The 23,242-nt window shown below is 47.9% G+C and overlaps 1 protein-coding gene across 3 annotated transcripts in view; it reads right to left on the bottom strand.

Annotated features, from left to right (window-relative positions):
* Positions 1-23,242, bottom strand: part of Ctbp2 (C-terminal binding protein 2) — a 116,754-nt gene that overhangs the window by 71,249 nt on the left and 22,263 nt on the right. For all 3 annotated transcript variants that reach the window (XM_013021972.1, XM_013021973.1, XM_013021971.1), the window contains exon 2: positions 8,112-8,215. The gene's annotated coding sequence lies outside the window, so the exon portion shown is untranslated. The remainder of the gene's footprint in view (positions 1-8,111; positions 8,216-23,242) is intronic.

Below are 23,242 nucleotides of genomic sequence, written 5' to 3'. Positions count from 1 at the left end.
TGCTAAGCCATCTTCAATACTGTTTCATGGAATCCTGACAGCTCTGAAATAACGTGTTTCCATCAACCTCATTACGAAGGAAAGAAGTGAATCTGAGTAGCAGGCTTTGTGGGACCTGGGAGTCCCAAGGTCAATGTCATCAGGCAGCCACGGCCAGCTGCAGGGTCCCAGACATGCCAGCAGGACACTGCCCTCCACCCTCCACCAAGCCCACGCATAAGAACAGAGCTGTCTCCTGACCAGGTCCAAAGCTGCATATAAGCTTTGTGGCTGTCATCAGGCCTCACAGTGCGGCCCTTAAGCCCCGGGGAAGATCAGAGGACAAATCAATATGGACGCTCATTCCTACAGGAAGCAGCAATGAGGGCTGTGGTTTAGAGGTCATCTAATGTTGGAATTAGCCAACAGCACTGAGCTGCAATTGAATTATGAGAAGCCAGAAACCCTGTATTCTCATCCTAGAGAAGGTTTAGAACCAACAGAGGGAGTCCCTCCCCCAACACACACACACACACACACACACACACACACACAGAGGGAGTCCCTCCCCCAACACAGACACACACACAAATACTGACTTCTAAGACCCAAGAGCCAGCCCATTTGAAGGAATTTGAAACCCAGTCATCTGAGCTTTGCTCCCAAGAGATCGAGGACTTCATCCGTTGGGCCTCACAACTGTCTTCAAGCTCGCAGCTCCTTCCATTCATGCAGACATTCATAGCATCTCCAGATAAAAGGAGAGCGCAGCCCCTCAGCTACAGAAGGCTGACTTCCCCCTTCCCCAGCCGCATGTCAGGACACAGGCGGGGCAGGCGTGTTTGTGTTTTTGTTTTCCTGGAGTAGAAAGCTCAAGAACATGGCCGCATCATTTCAGAACATTTATACTCCCCTGAACAGGCAGTGTAGCATGCTGGTTTGCCTTCTGTTTCCAGAAAACTCTCACGGCTAACATACAGCAATCTGTCCTTCCAGACAGATGCTTTGCAGGGTGCCTGCACGGATCCAGCCTACTATATACCTTCCAGCCCAGCTGCAGTCTGATTTATTTATTCAAAATACATTCTGGGGCAGCAGGCGTGGTGGTGCACACATGTAAATCCCAGCATTCAGAGGCTGAGTAGAGAAAGGAAGATGTAGAGTTAAGGCCAGCCTACATACAATACAAGCCCTTTCTCAAAACAACAATAAAAATAAACCCAAAAGCCTTCAAGAACATCTATACTATGCAGGTTAGACTCAGAAGTTCAGGGAGAATAATAAATGAAATGTATCATTCTGCATCAGAGAGCTTGCAGAAACCACTCTGGAAGGTTATGTCTGTAGTCAAAACTTTTAACTTTTAACAAGTTCATTTCCCATATTTTTACTTCTTTTTTCTTTTTGGTCAAGTCATGGGGCTTGAACTCTAGGCCCGGGGCACTGTCCCTCAGCAGCTCTTCAATTCAAAGAAGAGCTCTCTACCACTTGAGCCACGGCGCCACTTCCAGTTTTCTGGTGATTAATTGTAGATAAGAGTCTCATAAACTTTCCTGCCCAGGCTGACTTTGAACCGTGACCCTCAGATGTCAGCCTCCTGAGAAGCTAGAATACAAGTGTGAGCCACTGGCACCCGGCTTGCTTTTTTAAAAATTTCACCTGCTAGGAGTCAAAAGGCACAGAAAAAGACCCAGTCCTCAAAGACAGAAGTCCTCAGTTGCTAGGCCAGCAGTGGCTTGAGGCTCACTCCAGAAAACCAACCACCCTCCGCTCAGAGAGTAAGGGCACAACTGTGTGAGGAAGACAGGTAGGGTGCACAGATAAAGAAGCATGATGCCCAGGAAGGTCAGCCCAGGAGCTGCCAACACCACCTGTTCCTCCCTCCCAAGCTTATTTTCCAGAGGTCCCAGCTTTCCTCCGGGGAAGGGCCAAGGATCTGAAAAGCCTTGTCTAAGCAGATCCACCTTTACCCATGTCCTAGACTGTCTGCCCGGTGACTCAGTTCCATCTTCCAAAGGTGGAGATGACACTGCTCAAGACAACAGATTCCATCTAACCACAGAAATGGTGTGGTTGCAAGGCACGGGAAGCAGATGCCTCGGCCACCCAATCTTGCTGGCCACCAATCTATACTAAAACACAGCACTACAATGTTGTTCTGAGCAACCGAGGCCGTCTCTGAAGTGGATGGGACTGGAGGCTCACTGGATGTGGAACTATCAGCCTGGAACAAAGATGGAGACAGAGTAGGAAGGGGAGAACACCGTGCAGAGGCATTGCTGTGGGTGAGTTCACACTGACGGAGAAATGGAAATGAAAGCCTGTAATCAGATGCTCTGAACTGCTATTCATCTGCGGGTTGTTTTCTTACCCTTGCACATTAACATTATTTTTCCCTTATGTTCTATCTTTTTTGCACATATAATTAATTTTAACAGCTTCTGCAACTTATCCCACAGGTTGTTGCTGTTTCTTTTAAACAGTATACTGCTGAGAAATTGATTTGTTTGCTTTGTGTGCCTAAAGAAGCCACATTATGAAATATGCATAAATGTCACTCACTGTCCTGGCTGCTTCTCAGGATAAATACAGAAACAAGTCTGGTTTTTACCTCTGTACTCAGGGAGCGCGGTCTCATGAACTAACCAGGTGCCCACACACAAAAACCAGTGAACTCCGCAGCATTTTATTTTAAAACCTGCTATTTAGCCCTAACTGGTACAAGTCTAGGGGAATTATCTTAATTGGTATGTAGAAAGAATGAATGGCAAAAGCATTCAGTTAACCACGAAGATGTTACTTGTAATGGTCTAGAACCAGGTGGGAGTTGCCCTGCTTGCCAGAAATAAGAGAATCAATCAGTAAGTAAAGCAAACGCATCCCATTGGTGCTAGATGGATACCAGTAGGAGAAAGCCATGGGTAACAATGCTTCCTGCCCTAGACCTGGGAACCAGCTCCCAGAAGAACATAGAATTCTCTGCTACTTCTTAGAGAGCTACGCTACAAAAATAAATAAATAAAAATGCATTTAACTCTCTGCTTCTTAAACAAAGGTGAAAATCAAGCCTAGGCAATGGTACAAAAGTAAAATAAAATAAAAATCCTGCCCCCCACCAGGCCGTGGGCTGTTCAAAGGCAGGTCCTAGCAGGGGCTCGGGCCATGGGCTGGCTTTCCTCAGCATCTGTGGCTAGGGGAGCTGCTTCAAGTTCAGCTCTCTCAACTGAGGTAGGTGGAGTGTTCCTCCCGAAAAACCCACTGCAACCACCCAAGCCCAGCCACGAACAAATAGAAGACGCTCCATACCTTGTGCGCTCCAGGAGCCATAAGGCAGAGATGGCAATGCAAGAATACCCCAGGTTGCAGACAGTACCAGCTGATTAGACACATCAAAGCCCCATGTCCCCACCTCTTCATTTCCACAGCTACACCTGTAGCTCCACCCCCAACTTGATACTGAACCCAAAATGCCATTTCCTCCAATAGTCAGGCCTTTTCGGTCACACCAATTTCTTCCCATTCTTCTCCTCTCTCAGCAGAAGGACCAAGCTCCAAGCCTGGGGTAAGGGACAGGGACGGGTAAAGGGGAGAAGCTGATCACTGACATTGGTACCCAGTTTCCACACAGAATGGGGGTGGTGTACTCAGTCAACTGGGGGGACTTTGGGCCAGGCCCAAGTCCTCTCTCAAGTTTGCTCAGGGAGGGGCAGACAAAAGTCTTCCCTGCACAAAACCACACATAGCCACCTCTGCGTGGACAACAAACAATCCAAGGCTATCCTTTATCATCACGGACCATGTGGTAACCCTAACTAGATTTGGCAGGAGCTTAGTGCCACTATAAACCGAGGAATGAGCTTCCGTGAATAGCAAATACCGCAAGAACTCATCATCAATAACAAAGTCATTTCCATGATATGGACAAAGCCAGTAATACCTGTGTGGGTCTATAAAGGCTCCCACCAACAGGGGGTGTGGGAAGGCGGAGTTCAGGGTGACCTCAGGTGTGCAGGAAGGCGCTCCATGCTGATATAGGCAGTGTCGGGCTCTTCACAGATAAAATGGGGTTCTTGACCAGGTCATGAGGACTCTCAGAAAAGGAGAAAGGCCACGCACCTACACCTTCCAGCACTGTGCCTAAACTGTGCACTCCCATGATGAGACTGGAGGTCAGCCACCCGGAGAAAGGGTTGCCCTAGCCTGCTTAAGCTTAACTGTATGTAGCCTTCCCCAGAAGCTCTGCAGCAGGAGCAGCTGGAGCTCCATCCTGGCAGGGAAGCTAATGTGGGTTGCAGGATTCTGTTACATGAGGGACAGTGAAACCAAGACCTTCTGTTTTGTTCTGTTCCACCCAGCTTGGATTAGAACCAGCAGCCCTGGTGGGTGGAAGCCGAGAACACCATTAATATAGCAGGAAACCAAACCCACCAAGAGAAGCCTGGGGCTCGACTTGACTCTGCCTAGTCCTGGCTCTAAAAACAAGACGGGATGATTACTCTCATCCTGAGAGCCAGACTCAGATTTTGAAGACACGAAGACCACATCAACACCTGGCATTTACCCAGGGGAGGCCTGAAAGTGGCTCCTACATGCTTCGATTCTGAAAACACAGAACAAAAACCAAGTGTTCTGGCTAAGGATCCCCTCCTCTCTGCAGAGAACTGTCCATCCCAGCCTCCTAGCTACCCTCATTTAGTCTCCAAGATGAAAAGCCCTGCACATCTTCCTCTGGTTTGTGGTTTACAACATCACTAGTCGTACCTCTTACCTAAAACTGGTACAGGATCACAACACCGAGGAGGAGCCAAGGAGACGGGAGCTGGGGGAGCCCAACAAAATGCAACTCATCTAGAGTCTGCATATCATTTATTTTCTTTTGTTGGTTGTGGGGCTTGAACTCAGGGCCTGGGTGATATCCTTGAGCTCTGCAGCTCAAGGTCTACTACTTTGACTCATATAGTGCCACTTCCGGTTTTCTGGTGGTTAATTGGAGATAAGAGTCTCATGGACTTTCCTGCCCTGGCTTACTTTGAACTTCCATCCTCAGATCTCAGCCTCCTGGGTAGCTAGGATTACAGGAGTGAGTCAGACACCCAGCTTGTATTATCATTTTTATTAATGATAAGAGGAACCTTCTTAGGAGAAAACTGAAATGGGTACTGATTTTGTATAACTTTTTACAAGGCCCACAAATCAAGTTATCAAGTCTGGTATAATATGAACATATTATTTACATTAGGATATGCTTAAAAATATTGTGACAAAAAAATGCCATATAAATGACTTTAGTGCCACTTGGCGGCCATAGCTATGATGGAATTGTAGGCTTTTCAATTTCCTTTTCTACCCACATTAAAAAAAAGAAAAGAAAAAGATGTATCAAGGGCCTGGAGTAGTGGTGTACAACTGTAATCTCAGCTACCCTGAGGCAAAGGAGCACTGTGGCAGATGCCCAATCCAGGAAAAGTGATTCTGAGAGTCTATCTAAAAGCAAAGAGAAATAAAAAGGATTGGGGCGTGGCTCAAGTGTTCCAGCACTTAACTAGCAAGTGAGAGGCTGCAACAAAGGTCAGTCTAGACCAGAGATGCCAACAGGTGAACTTCCTGGTTGAAAGGAACATGTACATCTTACTCTGGCCATAATCAATGTGTCTAAGTTGCTCTGATTTATGGACAGCAGGCCAGGCTTTTGGGAGTGGCTGCTGCAGACAGTCTCATTATGGGCAGAAGTGTCCTCTAACACGGCTCACATGTTGGTGGCCTGCTGGTGTGATTTTGGGGAGTGAATCTGAGAAGTAGAACACATCTGTAAGGGGTTTGCCACAGGGGGTCCAGGGGGTGCTTATTTTTGTCCTAGGCTTCTCTCTGCTTCCAGTGGGCACAAGATGAGTGGCCTCCGCCACACGCTTCCAGCTATGGTATTCTGCTCCACCACAGGCCCAGGATCCACAGAGCCAAAGACTAAGGATAGAAATTTCTAGAAGCAGGTGCTAAAATAAGCTCAGCCTCCCTTGGGTTCTATTTATTAGGTGTTAGGTATCAGGGCACAGCAATGATAAAAGTAATACAAAGCTAGTACAAGCGGTGACACAGCACTGGGCATGAGAAGCTTAAGAAGAGCGCAGTCGGGAAAGGTTAGTGCTGGAGCTGGTTAGCAGCCAATGCGTACTGCGGGTTTCACAAGTCATCATCACAGCACTGCCCATGCCACAGTGACGGCCAACTCCAGTGCTGCAGTCACTTCATCTCTGAAGTGTTATACAAAACTCTGCCTCAACAGAGTACCAAAAACGCAGACACTATGTAAAAGGTCAATGTCAGGATACACATGGTGCCCAGGAAGCAATGTTCACAGGACGTGTGCTGAGATTTCCTTCTGACCCTTGAATGCAATGTAGAATGTTAAGTGTTACTTGGAGATGGAGATCAACACTAAATTGTGTCTCTGAGTGGTCTCATTATTAGGTTGGGTCAAATGAGAATGCCATTGTTAAAAACATCCACTTCACCCTCAGACGCATCTCATCTGCAGAGGAAAGGCTTTCCACGCCCATGAGGGTGGGACACATCAAATGCCCTGAAATGTTCGCTTTCCAGAGACAGGTGGGCCCTAGGTCTTACAAATGGAAGACTTCAGAAGGCAGCAGACACGACCAGGTCACAGAGCTGGCCCCCTGTGGAAACCTCATTTAGTCCAGCATTCAACAGAGACTAACACTGTACCGTTCTAGCTACACAGTGACGGAGACAGCTTGAGAACTCTGCACAGATTCGAGTACACAGACACTATATGGCTAAGAACCAGAAGAGAGAAAAGCCTCGGCTTGAAAGGCCAAAAGCCAAGAGCAATGGCCACAACTTCCCATGTTCCTCTCGAAGAAGTTTCCTCTGGCAGCTCATGTACCCCTGCAAAGATCCATACCAAGGCCTCTTCTGAGAGAGGTAACTGGATGGGTGTGAGCACCACGTTCTGATAGGGCCTTATGCTCTACTAACTTGTCAAAGCATTCTAGGGAAAGGCCACCGAGTGTCTAAATCAAGTATAATCTTAAAAGATGTTGGGGTGTGTGTGTGAGATCTGTGCACAAGCAGGAAAGAGTATGGGAGTGACGTTAGCCCACCTACCCGTTTCACCACGATGTAGGTCCCAGGCAGCTGCATGGCTACACCAGTGAGCAGCTTCCCAGGGAAGGGAGGGAGACACCAATCCAAAGCCCACTTGGTCGCGTTCAGGTATAGCTTAGACTTCTCCCCAGGGTCATCCCTTGGGGCTCCAAGGTTACAATGGTGACCTTGACCTTCCTCTTAAAGCTAGTCCCTATTGGGTTAGATAGAAAGGACACTGAGCTCATACTTGTCTTTTTGTTTTTGAAGGACATCGGTAGCTCAAGAAGAAATTTTTTTAAGGAGTATAAAAATCAATCTTATCAAAGAAACTGATACGAAATTTTTTTTGAAGAAGATCCACATTCTGTGCAAAATAGCTAAAGGCATGTTGGAAGTAAACTCAGAGCCCCAAACCTTGCTGTGGGTACAGGACTGAACAATAACCAAATCAATATGCTCTCCACCTATCTCCAAACAAGTACAGACAGAACCCAATGCTCTACTCCACCCCACCGCATGCCCGATCCACGCCCCCAGGGGGGAAAAAATCGTTAGCCGTACAAAGACATCCAGAGGCTGGAAACCAAGAATCACCAGCAAGCTGCTTTCTTTCTAAAAACATCCATTTACCATTTTACAAGCAATGGAGGTGGCATGAGACCATCTCCCTAATTCATTTTTATTTCTTTTAATTAATACGTCGAGAGGCTCTAACATTATTTCCATCCTGCCTTGAGTTTCCTTGCAGTATAATTTCCATTGACTTATCTCTCCAGCAGCAGCAAGAATCACTTTCCACTGAACTGGATTGCTTCAGAGTTCATTACATGTATTTTGCTTTTGATAAATGAAAATACTAGATGCAATTAATTGAAAGGCAATCAATAGGATCCTGCTATTAGACCTCCCTGTGAAACAACCAGAGACTGCCCGGGTTCCACGGTCATCAAACTAATTGAAATCACGTTCCGAAGGGGATCTGAGAAACGCCAAGTTTTACCTGGAGATATTTTACAATAACTCACCAAGATAAATGTGTCCACAAACACTATAGTTCACGCGATGGGCTGTCCGTCTCTTTAAGGGAATATAGCTTCATTGGTTCACAACAATTTAAGATGAAGAAATTCTGAAAGAAAATGGAATTGAATCAGTCAGGTTGAAGCCATGATTTTGTTTACAACTAGCCAACTGTTAATTGCATTTTTCCAATGCCTTTGACTCCAAGCTACCAGAGGTTACTAAATGGTTTCATTAAAAATACTATTTGTCCTGCTGGAGTCCATACCAGATCAAATTAAACAGGAGAGCAGCAGAACAAACGAACCCTTTTCATCCATTCTGACATGAAGCCAAGTGTGCAAAACCAGAAGGTGCTGCCACCGTGCCATCCCCATGAAAATGACATGTGACGCAGCGCACAGGGGGCCAAACAGCCAATGCCTCCAAGCCAAGAGTGCCGGGAGAAATATGAAATGACAAAGCGCAATGCGGAAAGTCCATGGTTCATAAGTGCTGACAACTGTTAATCTTCTGTAAGGCTGACGAACGCTTGCAGTTGTCCATTAATGGAAGCATTTTAGCTTACTACTGACATTGATTACTCAGTTAAGAATTCAATCCTAATGTTCAATAAAAATCACACTTTCCTGGCAAATGCAATATGAAATGAGGGATGCATTAAATAGCACTCACGTTTATTTTACCATACACGGATGAGGGCAAATAGATGGTACCGGCTAGGTCATCTGACTGGCATCCCATCCGCACAGAGGCATAGGAGGGAAGGAAAGCCAAGTCAACGCTGGCTGATTGAAAAGGACAAACATCTGGCCAGCAAATATGTCATGCCTATGGCTTTTCCCTGAAGATGGAACTTCACCACTGGGATGGCTATGTAACAGGAGAGCCCACTTGGATACGCCATGGGAGAAGGGGAGGACTGTATTACAGATGTAAACGGTTGCTTCTCACCCAAACTTAGGCTCAAATGCCTGATTAACATACAAAAAAAAGAAAAGAAAAGAAAGAAAAACAAAATCACCTGTACCAGGCACTGGTGGCCCAAGTGACAGAGTGCTAGCCCTGAACATAAGTCAGGGACAGCGCCCAGCCCTGACTGTAAGCCCCAGACTGCCATCAAGAAAGTCCCAGTTATTCTTCAATTTTTAAGAAGCTATAGTTTCCTCATTTAAAATGATAAGAGTTGTACAGTCCAACTCTTATTATGTGGCTTAGTGGTAGAGTGCTTGCCTAGCATACATGAAGCCCTGGATTCCATTCCTTAGTACTACATACACAGAAAAGACCAGAAGTGGTGCTGTGGCTCAAGTGGTAGAGTGCTAGCCTTGAGCAACAGAAGCTCAGGTACAGTGCCCAGGCCCTGAGGTCCAAGCCCAAGGACTGGCCAAAACAACAATAATACATAAAATAATAATACCAGAGCCTGGCACTAGTGGCCCATATCAGTAATCCTAGCTAGTCAGGAGGCTAAGATCTGAGAATATTAGTTCAGTGCCAGACGGAGTAGGATATGTCTGTAAGAATCTTATCTCCATATAACCACTACCAAAAAGCCAAAGTGGAAGTGAAGTTGTGGCTCAAGTGGCATAGCACTCTACCCAGGATAAGAGTGGGGGAGGGGCTGTAGGGGGAAGAGAGGGGAGGTAGGGAGAGACAGAGACATGGAAGGGGGGAGCTTCACCAGACATGATGATGCATACGATGCCTGTAATCCCAGCGATGACGAGGTTGGGTTGGGATGACTGACAGTCTGAGATTAATCTGGGCATGGATAGACTTGAGGGCTAGCACTGGATATACAGCAAACCCTATGTCAAAACCAAACGGGGAGCGGGGGCCGGGGGGGGGGAGAGCACATTCTCTCAGGACCTAATCCAGTGATATCCCCGGTGAAGGCATAGCAAGTCGTAAAGAAGGATCACAGGATCCCCTACACCCCCTCACCCCAAGAAAAACCATGTCCCTGTATTTGTGCACATCACTGTTTGGAGACTGACAACCAGCTTCTACTCTTCAACTAGAACCAAGAGGACCACCATGCCAAGGCATCTGGGGGGCCGTGGGGACTCATAACCTACACCGCCCCTCGCATAGACTTCCTGTTGTTTCTGGATTAGTCCCTCATACAACGCAAGTGCCATGTAAACAGCTGGTTTGTTCTCACAAAACCATCACTGTACTAAGGTTTCACGTCAGTTTTTTTCGTGTGTGTGTACACAGAGCACTTCTTTTGCTTTGGTTTCTTTCTCGGGTAGGGATCTTAGGCCTTTCCTCTTTTGTCTCCTGCCCGGCTTGGATTACAGAATGCCCCACCAGTCCTTTGCCCCCTGCTTAGCTGGCATTACAGGAGTACAGCACCACACCTGGCTCTTCAAATGTTTTCGATGAGAGGCTTGCTGAGTCCATGGATACAGGGTTGGCTACATACTCAGGCAGCTTCTATAACTATGCCAACATGGTCAAGAAGCAGCTCACTGCCCTGCAACCCCACACCAGCTCAAAACCCAAGCTTTCCACTTTAAGGAGAAAGAGGAGACGACATTCCAGCCTCTTAAGTGCCAGGACAGGAGGGACACAGTCTTTTAGTAGTCCCAAGGGCCTAATGACACAAGCTACAGAACCATCCACGGAGGCAGCGTGACTAGCAGACTCCTGTCCATTTCATAGAGGTGTCTTCTGTAACACCTCACGAGCTCAACCTGCCACCTCCCAGTCTTCTTCTTCAACACCTTGCACAAAAGGGAATCAAATATTTAACAAACAATATCATGTTTGCATAACTTCAATGTGCTTGTCTCCATTTGCCCTGGGCTTCCTTATTTCTATTTCTTCTCCTTGTTCTTTCTTTTATGCCTACATGAAGCAGACATGAACAGGCTTATGTATGTACAAATACCAAAACCATAAGGACATTATCTACCTAGTTCAGGAATTTTAACCCTTTCTGGAAGGAAGGAAAAGGATTTAGGGGTCTAAATTCTGCAACAATACTATTTGCTTTGAAACAGAAGTCTGAGGACATTATAGAAACAGGTTATAATCAGAATGGTATGGGTTCAAGCTTTTAATCTGAGAGACTCCAGGAAATTCACAGGAACAGACAGCTCTGCCTTGCAGAAGGCTTCACTGGTTAACAGTGACAGTCCACTGAATCGTAAATGGGAAATTTGGAAGAGCCCGGAGTCTGCCCAGCGACCAGCAACAGCTTTTGGAGTGGATTAAAAACATTAAAACACTTGGAAGATATGGCAATCTTGAAAGCTAGATACATTGTTACTTGAAGGTGGAAATACTCAGGAAGACTGCAGCTACAGAAAAGCTAAAAATTTCCCAGTGCTTGTTTCAGAAGATACTTGCAGGCTGTGCCAGGGAAACGTTTCTTAGCAGGATTTTTCCAAGAACTTCAGAGTATACAATGAGAGGCAGAGGTGACTTAGCTACTAAGGTCATGCCCACTCCCATGCCCCACCCGAGGCCTGGGGAGGTGCAGCCAAAAACACCAGTCATCCCCCGCGCCACCTGCAAGCTCCTTGTGCTGCCTCTGGCTGAGGGTCCTCTCTGGCCTGGGCCGTGCCCAAAGTGGGTGACAAGCAGGGACACCAGCAGGCAGGGCATCCCAGGAGCACCTGGATGAGAGCCGCTGGCCCTTTAAAGCTTCCACAGGAAAGGAACTAAGGATTCAGGACTCCTGCCTAGAAGGGCTGCTCCACTTGGGAGTTGACTTGCTCTCTCCCTAAGGCAGGCATGAGAAAGTAATATTTTAGGTCCACAGGGGATAAAGTCGACTTTCTCAAAGCTGACTGAGCTTTGGAAATTCTGCCTGCCCTGAGCCCCGTGGGCAGGTCTTGAAGGAAGCCCGAGAGGCGCAGTGCACAGTGCTCCCAGGAGGGCTGTCCGGCCTTGGGAGCGAGCACTCAGCACACAGGCCCATGGGGCCCAGCGAGTGCTGAGCCAAGGCCCTGTGGAGGAGCGGCAGTCGCACTGCCCCTTGGGCCACATCTAGATCAGAGTACCAGCCCTTCCTCACCTGCCAGCCAACATCCACCACAGCTCAGGCTTTGTCAGCGATGGGGCCGCAGAGGGGACTTGTGGCGACTCCTGGGGAAGAGGGTGTGGAGAGGGGGTAGCCGGCCTCCTCACAAACCCTCCACAGGTCCTCCTGACTCACTGGAAGAGCAGCCAGGCCAAGGCCTCAGGCAGAGGGGTCACCAGGATGCCAAATTCCTGGCCACTAAAGTAATCTGCCTGTGTCGGCAGGCTGGAAGTCCCTCTGGACGGACAGACAGACTCAATCAGCCAAGCAGCAGCCCTAGAAGAGTATGATCCAGAGGTCTCTTCTTTCCACTTCCCTAAACAGCTCTCCACACACCTGCTTTAGGGCTGTGTCTGCCTTGAGTGAGATCCTTGCCTACTGGGAAGGCCTCACCTCCCCCTCCCCCACCAGGTACATCCCTGACACAAGGAGCCACCAAGCAGGCAGGGAGGTATATGCTCAGGGCTGCTGGGGTACCCCAGAGCAAATGGGGTGCAAGAGATGGCAGCTACAGGGGTGGCAGTCTTCCTGTTTCTCTTATCTAACCCCATTGTACCCATTAGCAGGACACGAACACAATCTGCCCTTTAACCAGGCACTAGGGCTGCCATTGAGATGGCAAAGCCCACTGTGCGTCAGGTGCCTGCCCTCAGCTCTACGAAGGAGCCCAAGGCCAGGGTCATTGGACAGGAAGCAGTGGACCCATGGGAAAAACAGGGACCTGATGGTGTCTGCTGCTACCCATCAGACAAGACCAGACACTGAGATGGTACCATCTAGAATGCTGACACTCTCATACTGGCAGGCCATTCTCCCCACCACTGCTTTGTAAAGAATAAACCATATTAATTAACTTGGAAACAATTATCCTTTCTTGAGGGGGGGAGGGAAACAATCTTGAAAGCAAATTCTCTCTGCACCCCTCTATAATGCAGCCACTTGGGCCACTTGAGCAGAGACCTAAAGGTTGGCACTTCATTATACTCCCGATGTCCAAATGTCTCAATTTCAAGAAGGAAAATGTCCTCCGGGCAGAAACTTTACACACACAGTCTTCATGGAGAAATGTTTATGGAAATTTAGTACTATTAAATAAATACACTCAGAGGGTTTTAGGTTTTAAGAATGTGAAAAGACTCAACAGCCAAGATTTGAGAACGCTTGTCTTCAGATACAAAGACGTCCGTGGAGAACTGTAAGGAAAGTCTTGGACCTCTGCCACTTTCAGAAGGAAAATAGAACGGGATATGGTCCCAGTGTTGTCTCAGATGTAGCCAATTAATGTGCCTGCTCCTTGGCCCTATCCTTGGGTTTCAGACTTTTTAACACCATAGAGCCAACAGACCGGAGGAGAGCTGGGTGACAGAGACAATGCCGGGAAGCCGGTCGAGCTTCAACAGCCTGGGACCCGGGACCACCCGCCCCTCGGTCTTGTGACTGCAGAAGGAAGATACAAATGAGGGCATGGGAACAGCAGCTGGGAAGGTTTGGTAGTGACCAGAGAAAGGAGCATGGAAAACAAATCGATAAATAGGTGCTGCCAATCAAAGCTGGTGTCGGGCAAGTTATGGAAAGGAGGGAAAAGCAAATATCCTGAGCATCAGCCCACACACCGATGCCATTTTGTGAACGCAAGCTATGTTCCCACACCCAGAACTGCCCAGCTGGCAAGGAAAGCAAGGGCAGCTGCTGTGTGCAATCTGACCGGGGATCCCAGGGTCCTGACCGGACCCCCAGGGTTTGTTGTAAGTGATGGTACACAGGGCCATCTACAAACCTTGGGAAAAAGAAAAAGAAAGAACTTCCCGTAGAAAAGATGAGGATAGCCAGGCCCCAGTGGCTCACACTACTGGAGGAGGCTGAGATCTGAGGATTGCAGCTCAAAGCCAGCCCAGGCCAGAAAGTCTGTGTGATTCATCTGCAATTAACACCGGAAAATCGGAAGTGGCACTGTGGCTCAAGTGGTAGTGCTTGCCTTGAGCTTAAGAGCTGAGGGACGGCACCTAGGCCCAGAGTTCAAGCCCCACAACCGACGGGTGGGCAGTTGGGCGGAAGGAAGAAAGGGAGGAAGAGAGGAAGAAAAGGAGGGAGGGAGGGAGGGAGGGAGAGAGGGAGGGAGGGAGGAAGGAAGGAAGGAAGGGAGGAAGGAAGGAAGGAAGGGCGAGAACAGTGGACAGTGTGTCAAGTGGCCAGCCAGGATAGGCCCACCTCAAAACTCTGTACCGCTGGCCATATTCTAGAGACACTTGGTGTCTGTGTCTCATTTTTGTTTTTTTAGTTAAAAACACAACCTGAAACAGAAAACCACCTGCTGTGGAGCAATATGGTCATGTGAGATAGTTGAGAACCTCCCGGAAGAAACAGGTTTAGGAGATTAGCTTGGGGTCCAGCTCATGGTAGTCAGACGGACATCCTGGCGGAAAGCTGTGCCCCTGGTGTGCTCTGCTGGTCAGGGGGAGGAGGCAGTGCGGTGCTTCCTGAGCCCCTTCCAACCAAGGACAGGCAGCACAGACGTGGGCCTCTGGGTGTTGAGAAGCCAAACCAGAATCAAACAGAAGCATTACACCAACATAAGGGCAAAGCAGCTCCGCACAAGAGTGAAGGAGGTGAGGAAGGAGGAGGCTGAGCACAGGGAAGAGTCCACAAGCGCAGGGCAAGCGCCTTGCTCTCCCTCTGCTGGAGTAGGGCGCTGGAGTCTGCATAGCCCATCCTTCCTCAGGGACTAGGAAGAAACTGGGCATTTTCATCCCAATGCATCACAGAGCTAGCTAAACAGGAACCAGGTTACAGTGATTGTAGTACATTATGATTCTGATATATCAATAGATGTGAAGGATTACAAAATATTTAAAGACAGGAAAAAATACCTATAGGTCTACTGGAATACGGAATATAAAACACTAAAAATACTCCCCCAAGTAAATTTCATTTTTAAATATATGCATACATTCATGCATAGGAGCTGGAATATAACCAAAATGTTATTTCTCCATTCTAAAAAGAGGACTTAAAAATATTTAGCAGAACCGTTAATCATTTATATCAAATCTCTTCATCCTTTCGTGTATTAGAGCATGTCCTCCTGAAATCTAGATAGAGGCTGTGGGCTCTCGGGTTAGGAGGAGCGGGCTGTGGCTGGGAATGAGAAGGTGGATGGCGCGAGGTCACCCGTCCTGCTTTCCTGCTGCACCACAGCAACCCCACCCCTACCAAGAGGAGGCAAGCCCAAAATAGCTGCACTACCTCAGCCGGCTTTCAAGAAAGCCAAGTGTCCCTTCATTGAACACCAAGTTCAATCTGTTACCACACAAAAGTTCCCCTTGGGAATCTCAGACTTCCAGTGGCCAAACAACTGACAGAAAGTGGTTGGGAGACCGAATGAAACCTTCCTCCTCAGGCCTCCAGGCAGACTTAGCAGACCTCTGGGGAATCCAATAAGGTGAATTTCTCAGCATGCTCTATTCAAGTTCTTGACCATGAAGCAGAATGAGCAGCAAGAAAACATTCAGAAAAGCACTATGACTTGAGGATTGACTAGTGAATTCTATCATCTCTGAAAAACTTACAGGTAATCAGCTTTAGATTTCAACAGCATTGATGAACAGGCTAGGTGTGGAATATTGAGCAAATAGCATGGCCAGGTACCAATCATGGCTCAGAACCCACCTCTCTGGTGTGGCCTCCGTGACAGAGCAGCCTCTATACCAGCAATGTGGAAACCATGTCACTTTCCAGGTTACACTTGAAAAATAAAGACAAGTGCAAGATGAGGTCGGCTGCAGAGACCAGCATGCACAGAGACTCTGCAAATAACAGATCTCAGTAATGCCCCTAAAGATCTAACTGAAGGTGAATTCATGGGTCCAAACTATGTTTCCTCTGAAAGCAACAAAAGGTTCACAGAAGTTCTCTACAGTATCCAGAAACATCACTGATGAGGAAAGCCTAGCTTGACTTGAGTCTTTTGCGCTTCTCACCCAACACACTACCAACCAACCCCAGTGCACAGTAGAATAACATTCCCATCACCAACACTCACAACAGGCAGTAAATCTCCAACAGCTCAGCCCAGTGAGTTGAGACCACAGGATTGTGATGGCCCCTGATAAGACAGGCTGAAGTATCTCCCCCCCAACCCCAAGGAACTAAGGTAGGTGGAGAAAATGCAAGTATTAGACTGGCCTGTAGCTCACTGAGGCTATATACCCATTCCAAGCACCAAGTAAACTTGGCAGTCCACTCACAGACCAACTCCCAAAGGGGCACAGCCTATACCCCAGGGGCAGGGCCAGCCTCCAGTCAGCCAAAGTCAAACTGCAGAGCCCTTGATAAGCACATGGTATGTATAAGACTACCTATCCACTCATGTGTATTATGTATGGGATACTGGAAGTTCTGAACTAACCTGCATACACTTAGCTACCCAACTACATTCTACTGATTTGGAAAACTATACACACCAGCACTTGGGAGGCTGAGACAGGAGGAGCTAAGAAGTTCAAGATCAGCCTGGCATACTGGACAAGGCCTTGTCCCCCCCAAACTCGAAGAGCCAGGAGCTGGTGGCTCAAGCCTGTAATCCTAGCTACTCAGTAAGGATTAAGGTTCAAAGTCATCCCAGGCAGAAAAATCTGTGAGACATATCTCCCATTATACCAGCAAAAAAAAGGGAAGTGGAGGGATGACTCAAGTGGTAGAGAGCCACCTAAGCCTTAGTTCAAACCCTAGTACCAGTATGCACATGTGCACAGACATACAACAGGCGTGCACACGCACGCGCGCGTGCACACACACACACACACATGCACGTGCTCACACACACTCAAAGACAGACAGCTCAAACATTCATGTTGAAGAGCTCCAGAAGTTGCAATTCTGCAATTCTCACTAAAGCAAGCCAAAAGAACATAGCTTCTACCTGTGATGCGACCTCTACTCTAGAACTTTCTTTGGGCTGCTGGGTCTTAGAAGCCAATCAGCCCCCTGTATTAGCCTGAGGGGCTGCCCTAGCCACCTGAAGGGGTTGTGGATTGAGGGAAAGAAAAAAAAAAAAGCAGGGAGACTCTTGGGGTGATATATACAAGCACCTGCTTGTATACTAAAACTCTGTTCCGCTGGGCAAATCTGGCTGTGTCAATGTCCATTTCCAGGCACTCTTACTAGTTTTGCAGAAGTTAGTGGGAAAGGAGGGAAAGGCTATCTGGGAATCTCAGATCTGGTTGTATTTCTTTTCTTCTCTTATTCCTGCATGTGAACTTTTAGGTTTCAGCTGGGGTGGGGAGGGGGGGGGACTTGTTTGTGTAATTTGGCTCCTGGTGACTGGTTATGAAGCAACTTTCTTTAACAGATGGGTTCCTAACAAGGGGCATGCAGAAGAGCACTGCTCAGGCAGCGTAGGTTCTGGACCCCCAAGAGCTCACAGCTCCTGAACTCTGACCCTCTCCCACTAGATAGTGCTGGCAAAGACGTTGCTGCAATGTCAGTGCTTTCCTGGGAGCAGGCAAGGCCAGCTGGCTTGCAGTCTGCCGGCTACTGCCAGCTTGCCTAGGGCTCTCCAGGCCACACCCGACAGAGGGCGCCTGCCCTGGCAGAGCAGCCCAGAAAAAGAGGAGAGAGTGAGCCAGCCCCAGGGCAGCTCTGTGCTGGGCGGACAATCCAATTCCAGAACTTTCTTGGAACTAAGTCTCTGAAGCCAATCAGCCCATATATAACCATACGTGTCAGTTGGGGATGGCCCTGGCCATGTGAAGGGGATGTGAGCCTGTGAGCTCCAGGTCCTGACCCAGCCTGGCTGAATCGAAACTATAGGCAGCAGCAGGCGGGACCAGACCGCCCGCCACCTTCTCGGCCGTCATACACCACACACAGTTGTAAGCTGTGCTGGCTGGCATCCAATGCCTAGCTCACTCAAAGAAAGTTCTGGAGCTGGAGTCTCACAGCAGATTGCAGGGTCAAGCTGGCACGCCCCAGAGCAAACCTACAAGTCCACCGCTGCTTCTCCAGCAGCCCAAAGAGCTGGCTGACGCCCTCAGACTCCACATCAACCTTTTGTACCAGGCGAAAGGTCTTTCTGTGACTGTTCCCCGGGTCCTGGCTGCCTCCCTTTTAAGGAGAGCTGGCACACTTCCTGCCAGCACTCCACTCCCAGTAACTCCCCGCTGATTCAAAGAATCCAAAAGAAGAAAATTACAGAAGCATCCTAGCTATTCCCGGCTTCACTGTCTTCGGGCTTACACTTTTTTGCAATTCATCCAACCCAAGTTTACCCTTCCTATCTCCTGGCAACAATCATGAAAATACCTCTTCCCTTCCCCCAAAGGCCCCATGATGTGTAAGGAATAGATGGAAAATATTTCAATAATAATACTATTTTCCAGATTCTATAAACCCTTAAATGGCTATTTACTCCAGGAACCAGACCACTTTCAAACCATCAACACTACTCAGCTTCAAAGCTGCTGAGGTTTAAAAAAAAAAAGAAAGCCAACCAAAAAACCAACAGAACAACACATCAGTAAAACAGTAACTCTTCCACATGAATAAACTTATATTCTACATAAATTAAATATATAATTTGATTAAACATGTTTATATCTTTGTGATGACATTTAAAATAGAAGTAATCGTTTTCTTTTTTAAAAGAAAAACTCAAATATAATTCGAAGCTGTCAAGCCAGTCTTCTGCTACAGATCTTTTAAATGTCACATACCTTCAAAAGGGGGTGGCACTTTCCTTTTAAATATGCAATTCCAAACAGTGCGTTCTGAATCAAGAATGTATTAAAATACACTGCTGGCATTTACTCCGGTTTAAGCAGTGCCCTTTCCCCCACCCCTCAGGTGGACTTGCTCTGGAGGCCCTGCAGACAGACAGACAGACAGCTCCTCTTCCCCGGTGCCTACTGGGGCGGTCTCTCCAGGTCATGGCCGCACGCTGGCGGCGCTGCTGTTGGCGGCTTCTCTCAGAGCTCAACACCAAGTCACGCTCCTCACAACTTAAGGGGCAAAGGTACCCTCTGCTAATTCTCCCAGTTTCTCCCACAGATAGCTCGCTGAACCCTGTGCAAACCAATTCTGGCATAGCACCAATGGCCCGATTGTAAGGCAGTGTTAATCAGATGCAAGGAGAACTCAGAACTCATTCTCATAAGTCAATGACCTACATATTCAATTGCTTATTCGCCATCTCAGCAGCAAACACTGAGCTATATTTAAACTCAGAGCACAGATATATCTTTCTTCTAAAACGCTTAGAGAGACAGATAAGCCTCATGCAGTCCGGCCCTCCTCATCTTCTCTACGTAGGGAAAGCCAGCCCTGGTGACATCAAGTGTTTGGGGGAACAGAAGAGGACAAGGTCTACTTCTCCATCCTTTAATAGGGAGGTGCACAGGGTCACTTCCACAGGCCACCAACATGAGGAGCCTTTCCACTGCTGCTTCAGCTGGGTGAAGCATGGTTCACTATCGCCTCCCCAGAACCGGGCTAGTAGTAAGTACTGGGGCACGAAAACTGCACCAGATGAGTTGAGTCCATTAAGCACAGGTCACTACCACGTGTCCAAATCTAATGAAGAAAGTGAAGGGATGTGAACTCTTCCATCCCTTGGAACTAAGAAACAACATCTGATACTCTGGAGTCGGCAGAGATGACAGCAAAGGCAGAGAGCTCTTGAGTCTGGCCTAACACAGAAGGTCACAGACTGCTGGCATGGTACAGCTCTTCGTCTTTTACCCAAAGCCCATGATGAAAGCAGTGTACGCAAGTCAGCTCCCCACTCACTCCATGCTGGAGGCTGATCAGGGCAGATTGTTTGAGAAACCAAGCAAAGAACCACCTCCACCCTCCACCCCTGCAACCTAGCCCCAAACCAAAGCAGATACCTACTCCGCTCACTGCCAGGGAGACTATTCAACACACACATTGCCGGGTGAGCGCTGGATGGGGTCACTCCACAGCAGACTATCCACATACTGGGTGCTGGGTGAGCACCAGATAGGGTCACTACACAGCACAGCCCGGGACCCTGAGTTAGGAAACCCTGGCTACTGCTTAGTACTACAGCAGGCAAGTTCCTGGGCAGCTCAGAACTGGAACTAACTGCTCCCAGACACAGGAGAGGGATGCCACTCGAAAGATATTCAGCATTCTCACAAGTCACTGGAGCTTAAAAGCAATCCCATATGTGGAAAAACAATGAAAAGGAGACTTCTCTCTTCTTTGGGCAACTTCCCTTCAATGAGTGACAAAGTCCACTTCCAGGGCCTGGATGGGACAGGCTACAAAACCCCAACCTTGAGGCCAGATCCTACAGCCTGCTATGTATATGGTACATCCAAGAACAGAGCCAGAAGGCCATGGACACACAGAGATAAACAGCAGGGCTAGGTTCCCCAATCTGTATGGTGAGGCACCTGCTCCTGTGTTCTGTGGACAGCAGACGGGATGCTGCCTCACCAAGACCCTACAGAAGTCGTCCTCCTTTGGGAGCCCACATGCTGTTCTTGAGCTACTGCAACCAGGCTGCACCAGTGAATACCACAGCACCATGCACTGGGATGGATCATGCATGGAGATGGACAAGATGGAGGGGGGGAGGGGGATGGCACCACCCTGCAATGGTACAGAAGTTACCACACATAGGCCAATACTTTATTTCTAAGGTGGAATGGTGGTCTTCTCTCAGGCTAGTGACACTGTCCAGGGACAGTGAAGTGAGCCTTCCAAGCAGCCACAGCTCAGACAACTGGCGTTTTAGAAGATATAGAGGCCTGTACCCACTGAACTGGTCCTCAGGGTGTCTTAAGTCCTTCCTATCTATCCCAACTTAAATGACAGCCCAACAAACACCCCTCTCAGGATGACCTCCTGAAAGCATCCTTTAATGCTTTGCTTCTCCCAGGCACAAGTGGTAGCTATGGCACGGAGACGTGGAATCTGCGGCAGAATGCCACACAGGCATTACCCATGGCATTTCATTTGGGATCTGCTCAAGCAGGTGCCCCATGGAACCCAGCACGCGCTGCTCACTACAGCTCTTCTAAAGTTTGTGGTTGGTGTAACTGCATGGAAGGCCTTCCTTACCCCAATCCTATCCTGGCTCACAGCATCCTATTTTTTTGAGTCCTCAAAGCACTTTCTTGAAAGAGGAAGATTATAAATAAGTAAAATGGAATCCACAAGGACACTCTAGCAGCCCTATAAAACATGTCTCTAAAAGTAACAGCCACAGCTCCTAGACAGGCTGGTAGCAGAGTCCCAGGGCTGATCTAGTGTCCTCCCGTTTCTGAAGCTAACTAGAAAAGTGGTCATCAGCGGACTTGAATAAATCAACCCATTAATCATGAATACCAAAAGGCTGACATAGAGATTAAATAGAACCAGAGGCCATGGGACCCTCGCTCTAAATAGGGAAGCCACAGATTCTGGTGGGAGGAGGTAGGAGGAGACAGGAGAAATAAAGCTAGAGAGACAGAGAATGTATGTATGAGTGTGAGTGAGTGTGTGTATGTGTGTGTTTGAGAAAGAGAGGGGGGGGAAGAGAATCAGTAATTATCAAAAAAGAATCCAGAAGAAAAAGGAGCAGCCCCCCCTCCATCTAAATAAAGAGGGCAGGGTTACTCCACACCCACCTCTGGTGGGGACCCCAGCGCCCAGGGCCTGTAAGCAAAGGATCAAGAAGAGGAAGGCACCCTTGCACACTATTCCCACTGCACTACACATCCACCCAAGGAGAAGTCAACATTTTACTAAGTGATTTTAAAAACAGTGCCAACTTCTATGTGTGACTGGTAGTTGCACAAAAGGTTGTGACTGCTTTGTAAGACTAAATATACACTTACTCTATGACCTAGCAAGATTCCATCCCCAGAATTTACCCCAGAAGCTTACCACTACAAAAAGGCAGCTACAACAAAGGGCTCGTAGCAGTTTCATACAAAATAGCCAAACGCTGGAAACAATCCAGGTATCCACCAACAAGTGAATGCTTCAAGAGACTGTGGTGAATTCATTCAGTGGAGTATTACTCAGAGATATAAAAAAGAACAAGCATCCTATATGGGCCAAAATAGGTTTTCAAATCTGAAAGTCGTAGTGCCAACTGAAAAAAGGTTTTAGGCAAAAAGACACATTAGGTATAACATGTACATACTATATTGCACATCTTAATAATGTATGTTTATTATATAAAAATGCTAGAGCAGGTAACACTAATGCTGGAAAAAAAAGATGGTTGTGTGAGGCTACCGGGCAGGTAGAGCGGAAGAGGGTAAAGTGGGAAGGGACCTGGGGAACCTTCTGTCTGTGGATACACATGTATGTGCAACTGGTACAGCTCCTTGCTTGGTACGTGTAGACCAGGCCATCACTTCATGCTGCCTCAGTCCCAGCCCAGCCCAGCCCACCACAGGACAGTTCCTCAAAGGAAAGCAACAACAACAAAACCAGAATCAAGTCAACCTCAGGTAATGAGACTCTTGCTGAGGACTCTGGGTGAGGCTGAGGTCTGAAATGCCACCACGCAATGGTTATGATGCAAAGAAAGAGCTGAAGTGGCATGCCAGGCAGAGCTGGATGGGGAAGAGAGTTAGCTGGAGAAGGAACGCTGGGTGGGCACAGTCTACTCACAGTACATCAACCTCTGACTTTCATCGCCAGAAGTTGAAAACAATACCAAGGTGAACCGCACCTCAGTTGGGGAACCTTTCACTCCACCCATTCACATCAACCCTGTCTCTGCAATGGGAAACACAAAAACCCACCTGACCAAAGCTAGCAAAGATCATGCCCCTCCACGATCATTATCTGTAACTACAGGAGGACCAGGGTATCGTAGAGATTGTTGGTGCTAATGCAAGCCATAAAACATAGGTCTCTACACACAAAAGGGCCACCATGCAAAGAAAATACCAGGACCGTGCCATCTGCAATTTGAAGGTTCATAGGACTTTGTGACTGGGGAAAGGGCAGGCCATGGATTTCTGAGTCTCCCTCCCTAAGCTTCATCGGACAGAGTAGCCTTTGGCCACAACAGCTCTCAAAGAACAACACTATTTCTACGAGTCCATTTGGAAGCGTGACTTTAACACAGCTGCCGAT

The sequence above is a fragment of the Dipodomys ordii genome, unplaced genomic scaffold (genome assembly GCF_000151885.1).
Source record: "Dipodomys ordii isolate 6190 unplaced genomic scaffold, Dord_2.0 Scaffold58, whole genome shotgun sequence".
NCBI lineage: Eukaryota > Metazoa > Chordata > Mammalia > Rodentia > Heteromyidae > Dipodomys > Dipodomys ordii.
The sequence above is the reverse complement of the archived record's forward strand: the minus strand, read 5'-3'. Positions and strand labels throughout refer to the sequence as shown.